The sequence below is a fragment of the Dreissena polymorpha genome, chromosome 8 (assembly GCF_020536995.1).
Source record: "Dreissena polymorpha isolate Duluth1 chromosome 8, UMN_Dpol_1.0, whole genome shotgun sequence".
Lineage (NCBI taxonomy): Eukaryota > Metazoa > Mollusca > Bivalvia > Myida > Dreissenidae > Dreissena > Dreissena polymorpha.
In genome coordinates, this window is record NC_068362.1 from 82000119 (window position 1) to 82017398 (window position 17280).

Here is a 17280-nt window from a genome sequence, read left to right on the forward strand (position 1 = left end):
TAAGTGTGGCATTGCTTGTATGTGACCTACAGGTAATATAATTGACGTGAGATACACATACTTACAAACAATCCAAATATAAATATATGAGCATAAATCTGTTTTTAAACATAATTTATTTTGATGAGCCTCTTATTATTATGTTCTGACTGATGACCTATATAACTATGTATGCATATTTGTGTATCAGTTCATTATGCTAACAGTGAATAATGATACATATATCAGCTATCGTCGGTGATAACAAAATCAAGGCAAGCGTTCATTTTCGCGTCACGATATAACTATAAGGTTAGTTTACTTGATTGTGACCGCTTGCACATTGACTTCGTGTAATCTTATTATAACAATACAGTCTTCTGTCCTAAGGACATTGTGCGAGTATCTTATGGTGGGTTTAGATATTTGTTCATATGCTGTACCGCGCATGGTTTGTGAACACATTTAATTTTGAAAAATAAGCAGTACTACATCATTAATCATGAAAGTGAACGTTATGCTTGGAATATGTGTAATGACTTGGTGTGCTGTTCAAGTTGTAGACAGCCGTATTATCCCAGCGACTTTTATTGCTGATATCGCAGAATTATCCTTTTCCTTTCTGAAGATTATAAAAGGCTTTAACAAAGACAACTGTATTGAAGATAACATTAAAAACTGTCTACCAAAATAAGTTCGACCAATAAATACTGTTTCAAAATTATATATTCATTCACAATTAAATAAGATTGAAGAAACTCGTATGGAAATCCAAAGTTCTCTTCTTGATTTGGAACGATGTCTTACAGCCAGTGAATCAGAACGTTTGCAATCTGTTTATAAAAGGGCCAACAGGGCCATTTCGCGGGTTCGATTCCTGGCATCCCATTTGGTTGACGTTGTACCTGGCAACAGTAAAAGTTTACTTGCGATGGCCACCGAGGCGTCGCGTTGCAATGCACCTGCGTTTGATGTCATGCAAGTGGAAAGCATGGGCTTGCTATAAAACGGTATACTCGTTGAAATGTTATTGATGAGAATATTGGGTAATTTTACTCTTGCACAAGAAACGCTCTTTTGGGTAGATGAGGTAAATAGAGTACTGGCGCATGCCCAATCGCAGTACAATTCGTGCTTGTGGCGTCAGCGTTCTCTTGTAATGGAAGACATAAAGTCCTCCCTTAGTGCGTCGTGGCTTCATAAAGATAACAGAGTGAGGTTCCATAGGACCTGGAATGACGTGATTCAGATACCAAAACAGATGCCAAAGCCGTCTCGTCACTATAAAGTTAACTCGGATAATGTTTTCATAACACATGATGATGCAACGATTAAGATCATAACGTATGGTGAAAGCAGAAAGTCAGACCATTATTTCGCTAAAAGTGACTTGGAGAAGCTCGTGGAGGGCGTTATTCCTGGCGAAGATGACGCTGAAGATATTGCGACAGGATTGCTCTTATGCACTCTGGCGTTCAATTCAGTGCGATAATTGTGTTTTTAACGCACATGGGACTCAGCCAGATATTGCAATCGATACCGGTATGTTATAAAAAATATCCGAAAGTTAAATGCAAAAATAACGATTTGTTTAAATAATTAAATCAATTACTTCTATTTAATTTATTAATTTCGAACAACGCTGTTGCTTCCGATATTGTTACATTATTTGCATTATATCTTCAATATATGAACAATATGTTGCATTGTGTTGTAATGTGTTTTTTTAAGTAGCTGTATGAAATGTTGCCCCTTCAAATTGTTCATCTAACGATATAATTTTGTGTAACGTTCGCAAATTAACTGCAATGAATTTTAAATAAATGTGTAAACATTAACACGTACAATTACAAATGATAACCTTTCGATTTTTATGATTATACTAAATTGTTATATCTTTTCTTTGTTATTTACAGTAACACCAGCTCTGGATGTTTATACAGAAACGTCAATTGGATTGACTGTTTAGGTGTCAACGACAGGGTATCTGGGTACTTTACCGTCTACGCAGTCCTTTACTCTATTCTTAATGATGCGTCTCATCCCCACAACAACGTGAACTATTACGCAGGCTTCGTTTCCGATGATGCTGTTGCATGTACCAATACTTTTATCGCTCATTTAATGTGCATTTTAATGGTTTGGTACATTTAATTTTGTAGAGAGTTTATATGTTAGTGTTTGTGATGTGCGTTTAAGATTGCAACATTTCGTGAAAAGTCCTCAAATAATGTTTCAAAATATCTGATATGCTCATTTGATGTGCCTTGTTTTTCTGCTTTTACACAATGTTTTGATTCGACATATCTGTAAACTTACAAAAATAAGTTTTTTTACTGCTGTAACAGTTGTAATATATATACATATAACTTGTCGGACAATCAGCTATTTGCTGTACCTTTTTTATCAATGTAATATGTATACCCGTTTTATGTTCTAAAATGATCTTTTGCATTTTGCTTTTTTTATTAAATCCGATATTTGCTGCTCCCATTTGTTAGTCTGATATTTATTAAGCTTTTTATAAAAGTATCTGTGTGCAAAAGCACACACCGAGTAGAATATTGCCATATAAATTACATCAAAATATTTGAAATAGTACAGTTACTTGCAATAGTATATGCGTATGATGCGTTGTCAAATATTTTTTGTAATGCCTCGGTCACACTGTCACGAATCAGGGCTACGAATGAGCTACGATAGAATCGGCTACGAATTTCTACGAAATTGTCAAAATTCGTAGGCCGCTACGATTTCAGTAAGGAGCACTACGATGTGAGTACGGATTTCGACGAATCTACCATCAAAATGTTGGAAAACAAACAAGGAAAGGTACGGACTGCTACTGATCGACGCGATTTAGTACGGAGCGCCACGAAACGGTACGATCAAACTACGAATCCGCTACGGTCTGGTACGATTAAGTACGATGCTACGCGAATCAGTACGATCTATCTACGTACCCGCTACGGTCTAGTATGGGTAAGTACGAACTAGAACGGTCCGCTGCGAAGCAGTGGGAATTGCGACGGACTGGTACGGACAGGTAGGAACGAACTACGATTTAACATTGCGCCCACAGCCTCTTGTATTGTCATACACAAAATGCCTCCAATAGAAGAGAACATGCAAGCGGCAGCAACAGCGCGTAACATAAATAATGGAATCAGCCGTGTCTGGGGAAGAGTCTTTGTGGCAGAATAGACATTAAGCATCGGAATCGCTGAGCGAAAATACCAAAAGCATTCCCCACAACTCTTCTGGCTTTAGAAGAGCGATAGTTTAAAATTCGCTCGTCCTTCTCAAGGCCTCGTCGCGTGAATGCTTCATGAGCAATGTCCTCATGGCAAATGCATATCATCTGTGATGATAAAGTATCCTATTGGTCTGTCGTCACCTGGAAGAGGTGTTGCTTCTGGCATGCCAATCAACCCCCTTTCGATTGCAAACTTTAGGTCGCTTTGATTCCAAATTTGTGCGTCGGAACATCCTCCTTGCGATCCAATATTTACCCATATGATTTGGATAATCGACGTCCACCAGGGCATTCAGCACAACAGAATGGTAACCTGTATAGTTTTAGCCACCGTTCTTGGGACACACGGCTACATGCTTTCCATCTAGAGCTCCAATGGCGTGTGGAAATTGCCATTTAGCCGCGAACTGATCGGCTATGGCCTTCCACTCCTCAGGCTCAGTAGGAGTCTGGATAACACCCCTAGCACATCAATGTACGGTAACTGCCCCCCCCCTGTGGCCAAGAACCTTAAGGTAATTGCCAACTTCAAATCTGGATTGATGGACTGTCTGAACAAGGTGTGGTTCTTCGTGATCCTGGGAACAACGACCTGTAATAGCTCATGGAACATATCTGGCCCTATTCTGGTGAAGTTTCTAAATGCCTCCGGATCTTCAGCCATCAGTTCGGCCATCAAAATATCGTATTTGGCGAGAGCGGGTCGTCTTAAAAGCCAGTCTCTTATCCACCACCTCATTTTTCTTCTCTGATCTGATAAAGTATGTAATTATTTATGTAGAAATATAGATTATGCTTAGGAAAGTATGATTAATTTTGTATTTTATTATGTCGGCTTTTAATTTAACAAGTATTACATCACGTAAAAATTAGAGCAAGATTCAAAAGGCATATGAGGCAGACACTTACCTGCAAATTAAAAAAATGTATTACTCGTAAGTTCAAATTCTAATATTTTCTAAATACGTAACTTTTAGCACAAAGCTATACTAGTTATACGATATTGAATCATTATTACCTCTGCGCATATCATCAAGCAGCTCGACTACGGCCTCTGCATTTTGTGCCATATCAATATCCAAGGTGTAACAAATTTATCGCAAACGCTGGCGGTTCATGATTGTTTACTCAACAAATGCAAGTACGGTTGTTTTAATTTCAATGATGTATTTCATAATTTCAATGATGTATTTCAGTAGCAATTTATTGTAGTGGACCGTACATGTCCGTACTGTTTCGTGCTGAACTGAAGTACATCGTACAAGATCGTGCAAATTCCTGTATATCCCTAGTACAACGTACTAGAACCGTGGCTTTCCGTAGTATATCCGTGGAATAATCGTAGCTAATACGTAGCGTAACCGTACCGCTCCGTAGTTCTTCGTATCAATCCGTAAAAGTTCTTGAAAATCTTTGGGCCTACGAAAAGGTACCGACGACGTTTCGAACTAGTACGGATCACTACGGTTTAGTACGGACTGCTACGTATACGCTACGGTCGATAAATTCGTAGCAATTTTTGAACATGTTCAAAATTTGTCAAGAGTCGCTACGGACATCCAAAAACTACTAGGACTGATCAAGGATCAAGAACAGAGCCACGGTTCAGTAAGGATAGCTACGAGCTGTGCCGAAAAGTATTCGTAGCTCTGATTCGTGACAGCGTGACCAAGGCATAATGTAGGCAAGTGATTTTATTTTGAATAACCTCAATATTTTTTATGATTGCAACATTTCATGATATCCTTTTTCAAGCTCACGCCTTGAAATGTTGTATAGTATGGTAGGATAGTTAAATCTGTACGAGGGCAAAATAATTCATATATTAATATTCAATCCATGTTACTTGCAGGAGCCATAGTTTTTATTTGCATAATGCATATGCTTTTGTAAAATTTGGTAGGATGATAATATATGTACGAAGGCATAATTCATGTGTTAATATTTTACCTTATCCAATCTATGTTACATGCAGGAGCCATAGTTTTTATTTGCATAATTATCTAAGCATATGCTTTTTAATAAACATCTGTAAAATACGTTTTTGTGAAAATGCACTAAAATCAAGCTTGTAAATTCAAATCGTTTTACACATTAGTAACTATTGTAAGTGCAATTTGTAAAAATAAATCTTTAATTATTTTCTGTTAGTGGAATGTGTTAAACCAATACATGTCTTGCGAGCAATTTAAGCTGTTTCATGGAGCATAACGCGCATTTGCAACTGTTTGTATTGCATTAAAGCATTAATCACGATTCTTCTCAGCTAATGACGTGCAATGTTTTCTTCCTGGGTTTTGTCGATACTTTCAATATAGCATTTCCTTTGTATGAGCATGTGTTTGTTTTACGGACCGTCAGTATCATTGCCTCGATACAAAAATAACTTTAATCGATGCTATAACCGTGCTGGGCGCGTCTCTACTTACAACAATATTGCATGGTTATTTCAATGCTAAAGAAATTAATTTTATGAAAAGATTGTGTAATATTGTATCATGATACGTGGCAAAAAGATTCGTTCAAAACAAAGTTTTTACTAAAACATATCATTTCATATCTAATAAGTATATTTAAATAGTTATCGTCTATATAAACGCTCTGTGTTTCAAAGAGCTGCTTCTTTTTTCTTCTCCATCATATTAATTCTTCGATGGAGATCTTGTCTGGCCAGCGGATTTGGAGGATTTTACTGAGGCTGGTGTAGCTTAAGACCTGTAGTTTCTTTATGATGGTGACTGGTTATTCAGATCTGTGCTCCATGGAGGAGCATTGGCTTTACGATGATTTTGAAGACCTTTATCTTGGTGATTGTGCCCGTTGCGCTTGATCTCCAGATGTTCTACAGCTGTTGGAAGGCTGCTCTTGCTTTACCGATTCGGGTTCTGACGTCTGCATCAGTTCATGGTTGTCAAGATTGTTGCCGCGATAGAACAAATGGTCAACCTCCTCCAGTATTTCGCCTTTTACTGTGATTTGTTTGTTCATTGATTCGTTGGTCTTGAAAACCTTGCTCTCTTCCCTCTGTTAATGGTAAGGCACGGTTTAGCTGAGTTATCCACTATCATTGTGTGTTATCCTTTTCTGAATCTGTTGTTGGATATGAGAGAGAAGAGTCGGATCGTCGCCAAAGTCGAGATCGTTCCACCGGATTTCGTTCCGCTTCTGACCCGTTAAGGTCTGCATATACCCTCTATGGTCAGCAGAACCAGTTAAAAAGAGAGTACGCAGCATTGACTCACTCCGATTCTCACATCGAAATCGTCGGTTAGCTGTCTGTCATGGCCGATATTGCAGGCCACACATTCAAAAGGCTTCCTGATGATATTGGTGATATTTCTTTGCACTCCTTAGTCACAGAAGGGCTCCCTGTCAACGCTTTCGAACGCCTTTTAATAGTCTATAAATTTGACATACTGGGTCGAATTTCACTCAAAGGATTGTTCTAGAATAATGCGTTGGGTTTTGATCTGAACGGTGCACAATATCTCCTTTGAAAAACCAACGTGTTGGTAACGGAGATGCGGGTCTACCGCGTATTTCATTCGGATCAGCAGGTTAAACAAATGTTGTTGTTATCATTATACACAGGTGTAGTTCATTGGAGCGGTTTCGTAACTCTGGTATTGACATGTCCTTCACTCACCCCTCAGCTTCAGTTTTAATCTACGACAAGGATGTGATCGTCCGAAACAACGCCTCCTCCTCCATTGTCAAAAGCGACTTAACCTCCTCACAATACACAGGCTATCGTTGTGGTTCTTCTTTGCCAGGAACGGTGACACCCACGTTGCCTTGTGTATCATTCTGTGGTGGAAAACACCTCCTCCGATACAAGGTTACTTGTAGGACACAGATTGGCAAATATCTCAATTTTTCGTTCATCTCGCATCACATTTGCTTCCCCGTGATCTCCTCATATCATCGGTTGTGACTTGGCGTTAAAGTAACCCGTTAAAGTGATGTTTCTCTTTGGTCGGTCTAAATGATCGTCGACAGTCTTCTGTTCAAGTTGTCCTTCTCGTCCTCTTCACTTTCGTTCGTCTGGGCGTAGCACTGGATAATGCCCACGTTGATCCTCTTCTTCAGTGACCGCTATGATCCGTGGTCCGTACGCCTCCCACCCGATTAGTGCTCTGTGTTGTGATTTACAAAGCATCAGGTCTACTCACTGGGTGTATTCTGCATCCTTTTGTATGCCCCGAGAAAAACAGTAACTAATCGGAAGTCAGTCGCTTCTGCCCAGAGCCAGTCCATATTGATTCTCTGTTTCATAGGATGTTTAGTTTGAGGTTACTCATCTCTGCGACCACTTGGTCTGTCTTCCCGCTGATTGTGGTCCTGGTTGAGATAATGGTCTTCGGGCTGACTGCTTTCATTTGACATTCTCTTTCGGCGTCCGGATTCATACGTCCTTAAGCTGGAGTCCACCTTCTCCCAGGTCCTTGATTTATGATGTTTTTATATTTGGTTACTCTGAAGCAAGCGACAGGGTAAGGTAGCCAGTCTTACACAAATTGTCCTTTTTTCAGCGCGTGCTTGGAACCGTCCTTGGATTCCCATATATGAACATATATTGCGACTGAAATAAATCAAGAATATCAATATAATGTTTTAGTATAAAACTGAATCAATTTAGAAAATATGTTGGTTTAGTTATGTGCAGAGCTTCAAATTCGCTAGTTAGCCGCCTGCGCCAAAAGAAATGAAAGAAATATGCGTTATTCAGTTGGGTGACTTACATCAAGAGATATTTACCTTTCAGTCCTGTCAACCATTCTCACGACCCTTCCGCTGTTGAGACAATTCCTTCTTACGAATGGACATCTGCAGTGTGTTTGGACATTCGGTAGGAAAATCACTGATCTCAAGAGAAGCAGTGTTTTGGGAAAACTTGCGATATGCATATACGTAAAGAGTCGTCCCAGATTAGCCTGTGGAGTCCACACAGGCTAATCAGGAATGACACTATTGTTCGTACATGTATAGAAATACTCAGTAATGCATACTTATATACAGCAACGTGTTCAAAGATTTTCGTTTTTCTTTAATAATGTCATTAAATATATTATCTTAAGAATCAATACTATTTTTTATCCCACTTTTACAGCGAAATCGGTTGATTAAAGCCCCGTTGATTAAATTTCATCTATAATCAACGGCAAGGCTATAATCAATGGCACGAAATGACGTCATCAACTGCCGAACCGGGACTACTTTTTCCCACGCACCTCGTCACCTGTATTTGCCAAGTGCATCAATAATAAAAACAATCTCAAATGTTTGTCAATCTTAATGACCTTAAAACAAATGAAAGTTTTTTGTCATTTATTGTCATTAAAACCTAGTATTAGGTAAATTTAACACTATGCAAATAGGTTCTGTTGTTGTTGCTCCCCTTTGAAGAAGTCAGTTCGAGTTGCTCCCCTTTGACCGTAGAAAACAATCGTCTGGACCAAGAAATCCTGTGTTCATTTACAAGCTGTACTCGGATATGCGTCCATCTGATTTTTCTTCAAAGCATCTTTTCTACCAGGCAATACGCACAAATGACACTGCATCCCGGTGATTCTTGCGTCAACAATTGGGTGTCAACAAGCTAGGTCAGATGCTGAAGGCCATGGCAAAAGACGCCGGCTTTCTCAAGCACAATAGAATAACGAACCACTCAGTTCGCAAATTCCTGGTCCAAAAACTTCGAAATGCAAACATTCCACCCACTGAAACCATGGCTATAACAGGGCACAAAAATGTCCAGTCCATAACCAATTATTCCAACATATCTGTTGAACAGCAGCAAAAGAGTTCATTCTTGCTCAGTCCAGTAAATGTAACAATCCAACAGATTCCTCTTGTTCATATTCATGCACCGAAACTATGGCCGAAATGCAGCCTAGACAACCACTGTCTACCGTCGAACAAGTTGATCTTGATGTTCGCCCCACCCAGTCACTTCACCAGCAAATGTCTTTCTCTAGTTCGAACAACTTTGCCTCACACTTCTTTGGTGCCACTTTCAACATTCAAAATGTTTATTATTAGCTTAAATCCAAGTAATCTTTGTTATTTCGTCACGAATTAACCACATATTATAACAAAGAAGCAAATATTGTGCACCTCGTGATCGACTTGACAGTTTGATATCGAAAGTGAATTGTGTGTGGTGTTAGGCTACGTTGTAAACAAATGTAGTTCCTTGTTTATAACAACTTAATGTCATATTGATATCATAAAACTTTAAGATTTGCAATTCAATATGATTAAAATTGTAATTAATAACGCTCGACAGTTTGTTACAGAACGATATTCTGATTAAAAAAATATATTATTTGATCAGCGGTTATTTTTGGAACGCGGAGTAATACACTGACCTTGGTTACAGTACGACAAACACTCATGAACACTTATTTTGTTTAAATAAAAAAAGTTTACTGAATTAAAAGTGGGATAAATAGAATAATAGGTCAGTGTTGATTATAGATCAGGTTTATCATGCTCGGCACGAAAACGAAAAAGCACTCGCCAAGGCTCGTGCTTTTTGTTTTCTAAGCCTCGCATGATAAACCTGATCTATAATCAACACTTACCTATTATTCTCTATATCTTGTTATTATGTTTAGTAAAGACAACTGAAATGTTGAATGAAAATTATTGCCCTTTCCCGAATTCGAATCTGGACGTTTTGAAGAAAAATTTAGTGTGCTACCACTGCACTTCGCAGACTGTACTTTTTGTCAGCGAAACATGTGTTTGTACTCAACGTGTTTTCCAAAAGCTTCAAACGCTTATTATTTTACAAATTTTGAATGATGTTCGTCAATTATTTGTTCAACCATTATTTTTAAAAAATCATTCTTAGTCAGTACTGTAGTGTTTGTTCCTGTAACATTAAGGGTACATTCGTGTTTTAATCTAAGGCAATTATTTTGCAAATCGTAATCTACAAAACTGAGCAAGAACCTTTGAATGCAAATACAATCAATAATGACAAAACGTGTCTTTGGGCTCAAAAACTGTTTTTATTTTATTTACATCCCTTAACAATCAATGAACAAAAAACCGCAAAGGAATAGATTAAGAAGTTGATCAAAATTCCCTCATGATATTTGTTGTCATGTCTCATAACACGTTCAATACATGTTGGACTCCTACGATTGCAAATATGTATATAATAGTTAAATGGTCCGATTTTATTGGTATCAAGCGAAATCATCTTTCGAAAATGTGTATCAAATGCGCAAATGTATGTCACTGATCCTATTGACTTAAACATAATACTCATTTACGTTTACATAAAATGTGTAAGGTACTTTCATTGTTTGTCCTGGGATCATGTATGTATAAATTGAAACAACGAGTATATCGTTTAATTTAACGCTATTCAAGAGTTCTGATTACCGATTACATGTTCTAGACAAAAATATGTTATAATCTGAAAGTTAGTAATAAGGTATTACTATGTTATTTGGGCAGCAGGTATTTATTTACAAAAGAAAATTGAATCTACGTATGATCAAATTTAACTTCTCTTATTAAAATAGCAGATATAAAATAGGCACTATACATGTACTGGTAAAACCGATTCAGAACCTATATATACTTAAATTTTGGTTTTCCTATATTAAAATGAAAAAATGATCCAGGATTCCATGATTAAAATACCTCTAAAATTTACGTTCACACGTCCATGGAATCATTGTAGGTAAGCAAGTGCGTCTTTCGTCTGCAAATTCCAATTTACAAGCCGTTTTGAGCTACTGAAATTAACTTTTAAATTTAAATCATCAGAATTTATGGCATATTTGCATTGTGTTCTTATATTCTGACGTCGCGTCGGTTGAACAGATACGCTACAATTAGTGGGCGATCGACGTATTCGACCTTACTTAACATTCAATGATTAAAAACACGAACAATGATGTGCACTTTAATCTTAATCTGTGTTTTGTTGCCGACTTACAGTTCGCATCTGTCGATAGCCAAACTGATTCCAGATCCTGCTGCTCTTGTTATGGACTTGGCAAAATTTGCTTTCAGTATATATACCCATATTGATAACAAAAACTCTGCCTCAAAAGAGAAAGAGGAAATTATACAATCATTGTCCCACAAAATCTCTGTAAACAAAGTTGTTGATCAACCTGCAGTTCAATAAAATAGAAGAGACTCAGCTTGATGTAAATAGCAGAATGATTGATTATAATTTGCCTAACGGCAAGGCAAACGTAAGTTGATGGTTACAAACGCATATTTGTCGAAAATGCCTACCAAGCGGTTGCAAAGGTACGATTCCTGTCAAAACACGTGGTGGGAAAAATACTAGGATCTTGTAAAAATATCATCCAGCTGGTATCCGACACTTCTCGATGTAATCGGACAGCTATGGATACGATGGCAAATGAAAGTTTAGAATTAATGTCTGATGGTATGCTCATTGAAATGGCTTGGTTAAGCATGTCACACAAATTTTCCTTGGAATTAGACAAGACTTTCTGGGGAAATGAGCTAAAAACCGTGATGGCAGGCTTTCAGCAAGAGTATAATTCTTGTTCGGCTAAGGAGCGGGAGATGGCTTTAGAAGATTTGTGGAGCGCAGAAGACCTCGCAGGTCTTCACAACAACAATGAACAGCGATATCAATGGCCCTGGAACGATATTTTCCTAATTGATAATGGAATTCCAGACTAATTTGGATACTACCAGGTCGATGAAAAAACATTCTTGATAAATAAAGGAAGCGATTAAACTAAAATTGTAACTTACAGTAGAACTGAGAATTCCTTGTTATGATTCACGATCAAGACTCTATCCCAAATTATTAAAGACAGAATTACAACTGGGGGTGACGATGCGGATAACATTGCGACTAAAGTTAAATCAGCCATGAATGAGAAAAATGTCAGCCATAGTGCTATGATCGTCTACTTCAATGGGGCAAAATACCAACCATCAAAAGTAATTGATCCAGGTAAATGTTTTCCTAAATTTTTTTAAACCTTTGGTGTTCACTAAACAAACGTCAGAACTAATCAGCATGTAATCAGTCATGTCATAATAGATGATAATGAAACTACGTTTTAGCAAAATTTTGTATTGGGATAGGATAATATGTATCGCTTCTCACCCATTCACTTGAGAGAATGTTTTTTTGTATTTTAAGAAAACTAATAAAAGTTAATGTTATATTGGGTATGGGGTTCTACTTAGTTTCATCCCATTATGCCCTCCTGGCCACACACACGCAACGGATTTAATAATTTATTTAGTCAAACGTATCAAAATAATTTTAAACCACAAGACCCAACAGCCAAGGCCAAAACCAATTCTTACGTGATTCATTCATATTTCATGGTTGTAATGTTTATATAATTTCAAGGTTGTGAAGTGAAAGCAGGTTTTCCAGCGTTCCTAGTATTTCCTAATTTTCCTAGTTTTTTAAATGTGCTCCTAGTTTTTCCTAGTTTTGTCTAAAACCTCCTAGTACTCATAGTTTTTCATTAATTTGGCACTTGAGGTTTTGTTTCAAAATAGGACCTTTAGGTTGCTGAGCTGACAATATTTTGTAGTCTTTGTGGAGTCTGGTGTCACTGGTCACATAGTCTAACCTTCACAGGTATTACCTGAAAGTTGGATTGAGCTCGGTGATGACTACAAATGAAAACTTATGGCTATATTCTGAAACGTTCCTCCACTTAACCCAACCTCAGGTAAATCTGATCAGTATTATTTACACACGTGATTTTATCTAACGTTCCCCTCTTCACTCACATTGGTATTCACACACGTAAGGACAGCTCTAGGTACCTTGTCTGAAGGAGGATATGGTGAGGTAGTGAAGTTGTCCCTGGAGCCTCACTTAACGTGTTTTATGAATACCGAAACAGAAGCTCGTACAACTATATGTTTATTTTGTTAGTTTAAGTTATTTCAAAGTGTGGGTAACCTGAAAAATACGCTGTATTGCGGATTTGAAACCACAAAATCTTGTGTTAATGGATATAATATTAACTATAGAGCACTTTGGTGATGGCTATTTTTTTAGTTTTATATACCACTTGAATCTTGTGCGCATGAAGTACAAGATGGTAAACAACATTTAATTTGAGGAAACCCACTTATGTCAGTACTAACAATCGCTTTTTGTGACATTTTTTCAGGTGACATTTTTAATTATTGTTTCGAATGGTAATATTTTAATGTGAGGATTGTTTCCTATTAATTAGTGTCGTTTAAAATTAATTGCGTTGAATGTTATATAGCCTCTCATTTTCTTATAATAGTATAATGATGCCTATTTACAACCATGTATTCGACAACGTTCACAGTTTAAGCGGGCATGCACGATATTGACAAATGTTTGTTAAACAAAAATAAACTTCTTAAAACTTGATATACATGCAGTTCATTATTAATTTGGAGACCCTTTCAGAAGAACATGTTTCCGAAAATGTGAATTTAGGAGGATATTTCATTCAGAATTTTCACTCAACTGTACAGACAGTTATTGCATCATGTAATAACAATAATAATTTCCATACAGAAACCATTTTGTGGGTATATAACTTTTATTTGCATTTTTCAATTATTATATTGATATTTAACATAAAATCACTCTAATGTGTAATTTGTTGAAGTAAATATGCTTTAGCACAACGTTCAATTGAGGATATTAAAGATTTGTTTCTCAATTCTTGTCTTAATTTGTTTTATATGATCATACCATAATATGCAAATGTATCACTATAGAATTGTGTGCGTGGTTTGTTTGTCAAACAAGATCATTTTGCAAAGCTGATCTAAGACAGTGGGATTCATTATTTGAAAATGTTACTTGATCATTCATATATGGAGATGCTAAGTGGAAAATGGTGTTTTATTATCACATTGTGATAATTTACCCTGTCATGAAATGGCATCAAAATCAATGTTTTAAATAGTTTAATGTAGATAATGCATGTACACTGTAATAATAAATTTATATTTACTTACCAAGCCGATCATTATTGCTCATAATGATAACCCGTCGCCGTTTACAAATATTTACGATTCGGACCAAAATCATTTGTTATGCCCTTATTCTACTAACACACAAATGCATTGGTTGCTGTTTGAAAATATATATGTATAAACTTTTTCCATGTCGGCATAAAGCGCATAATTGTTCTAGCTGCATTTAATAAAAAGGTTTCGCCACTCTAATCTTTGTTCTTGAATATTTGGTGTTTTTCATATTGTGATAAAACTATTACAGATAGATATATGTTAAAATCACTTTAATGAATATGATACTTGTACATGTTCATGCCGAAAAATCTATCGGTAATATACACATTTGAAGCCATTTATATTGTAATTTATTTTAATTTCATAAATCAAAGTGGAAGCTGCGTTTTATCATATTTACCCAACATACATAATTTTAAAAGCGTTTAATCTATGTTATAAAGCCAGCACATAACCTCTAACCTGTAATGAATATACATTTGTTAGTCTTATAGTTGTATCACATCACATATTTACATTTAAAAAGGATCTTTCCTGTATGCTAATTGGTGTGATGTAAGTTCGGGCCTATGGCTTTTTAGTTTGTGATGTGGTTTCTTAAGTGTTTAGAAAATTTAGTCTTTGCGACATAGAAGATAGAATGCTTATACTTAAGATAGCAAGTATTAATAGCATACCATAGTTTTATTGTATTGCAAACCGTGCAGATAGTGTGCCTTACATACTGAGTCCACACACTAAAGACTTTGAATCTACAAAACCAATAATGATGATACTACTAGTAATATTGTTTCTGATAAAGTCGCGCTTCGAATATGCTACCCATTCCCTTGTTATATTCGTACGCATTTGCCTTTTGAATTGTTTTTATCAAGTTGTATACGTTAAGATTTTTTTAATTTAAAATACCTAAAGAATCACCGTAATATACAAAATATTTTTGTCAACGCCAGCAGTCACAAAACAAGTAGTGTTATTATAACATAGCATTAACATTAGTCACATACCATATTGAACAAAACCATTAATGGAATTGTGCTCATACGAAAATATTCGATTGTAATATATAACTAGTATATGCTAAAAAAGGTGTTTGTTTCCATTTAAATCGCCAAAAATAAGGGAAGTTAGGTCAGCGTATTTTTGTTTGTTATTCATTGAACCTTTTTACTTTAAAACAAGCAACTTCATAATGCACCAACGATAATCATAGACAGCAACGATAATCATAGACAGAAACCTTTATAATGTCTATGCAACATCCTTTCTAACTATGTAAAGTTGGAAATAAGTAAATGCTCCAAAACAAACAATTTTCTGTTACAAAGTCGATTCAAAATAGCAAAGCAAATTTTAGGGTCGCAACAAAAATAGGGCCGCTCGTGTTATTCAAAACAAACATTTTTTCCCACCTATGAATATGTAATTTACACATGTATATTGTAATAAACCAATGATTTTGACATTTTTCTATTGAACGGATTGTATACAATAGTTGCCCAACAAAACACATTCACGCTGTGTCGACTCCTCCAGATCTCCTCGACTAAGTAAACACTGTGAATACCAATCTCTTCCTCGACTCAAACTAACCAAAGGCGCCCTCGAGCCTTCCTTAGTCGAGATTGAGTCAATGTGGATGTTGAGTGACGTTCTAGAATATAGCCATTAGTCAGCTTAACAGTCCTGTTGTATGAAATGTGTACAGTTACTGTGGTAATCAGGTAGGGAAAAGTTGAAAAGGTATATAAACTTCTTAGTAGTAACTCTTAGTTTTTATTTCAAACTTCCTACATTTTCCTAGTTTTTCTTAGTTTTTTGTAAATAATTTTCCTAGATTTCTCCTAGTTGTTTCAAAGGTGCTGCTGGAAAGCCTGTAACAGTGTGTTTGAAAAGTTATATCTTTGGAATTTATTTGGATAAAATACATCCACGCTACTTTTATTCAGTTTGATATTGGTTAGCCGTTCTGTATTACTAGATGTTCTGTTTGAAGACAGGGGAAGTGTTCTTTGTCATGATATCATGTTTACCCATTTAATGCTGTTAATTTTTCATTTTGCTTTGCAATTGTTTGACGGGTTTTATAAACGCTCTGTGCGCATAATCAAACGCCGACAAGATAATCATCATATACATTTAATCACCATTTAAAATAGTATATTTACTTTCAATATTTATTCGTATGATGCGTTGTCATATTTTTTGTAATTTAGGCAAGTGATCGTCACATTTGATTAACCCTTCAGAAGATGTTCATCACAAACTAAATGTATTAGAACCAAGGTTTAATGTATTTGTATCTGATAAAACTGGGCCTTGTTGAAATCTAAATAGAGTTTACGATATTCAAGGACGCTTCGTCCCATAATACGAAACGTAACAAAAATGAAAAGCATTTTTGTTTTCAAATGGAGAAAAAAACAGATATATGCATTTTCAAATCTTACCGATCCAACTCGATTCCGAAGTCAATGTGTTAACAGACAATACGTTCAAAATGACAATCGGTGCAATAATACAGACAGTTGTTCGGACAGTATTTATGCTTCACACGCAGAGGACCCGTTTAGTTATGTGCTGTTTTTGTATTATTGTGCTACTTTTCTGTGATGCTTTATTGAAAACATTCTGTGTATTATTGAAATCGAAATCACTTTTTGTCGGCCTCATTTACATTACCTCACCAAATATGATTTAACAGCTTTAACTCTTTTACGTGTTTAAATCATATTCCATGGTTATGATGTTAATATTATTTCAAGGTTATGAAGTAGAAATGTGTTTGAAAATGACATCTTTGACATTTAATTGGATAAAATACATTCGTGTCACCTTTTTGTCAGTATTATGTTTGTTTTCCGTCCTGTGTTTATAGATGTTCTGTTTACAGACAGGCGAAATTTTCTGTGAAATTTTATCATCGTAAAGTTTATACCCGTTCTATGCTATTGATTCTTCTTTTTTGTTATTTAATTGTTGGACAATCAGATATTTGCTGTGCCTTTTTTATTAATGTGATATTTATACCCGTCCTATGT

The 17280-nt window shown here is 36.1% G+C and overlaps 1 long non-coding RNA gene across 1 annotated transcript; it reads left to right on the forward strand.

The window, feature by feature from the left end:
• The first annotated feature begins 308 nt into the window (after positions 1-308).
• LOC127842832 (uncharacterized) lies at positions 309-5282 on the forward strand. Its single transcript, XR_008031902.1, has 2 exons — positions 309-1521; positions 1896-5282. It is a non-coding gene; the product is annotated as an uncharacterized LOC127842832 (long non-coding RNA).
• Positions 5283-17280: the final 11998 nt, after the last annotated feature.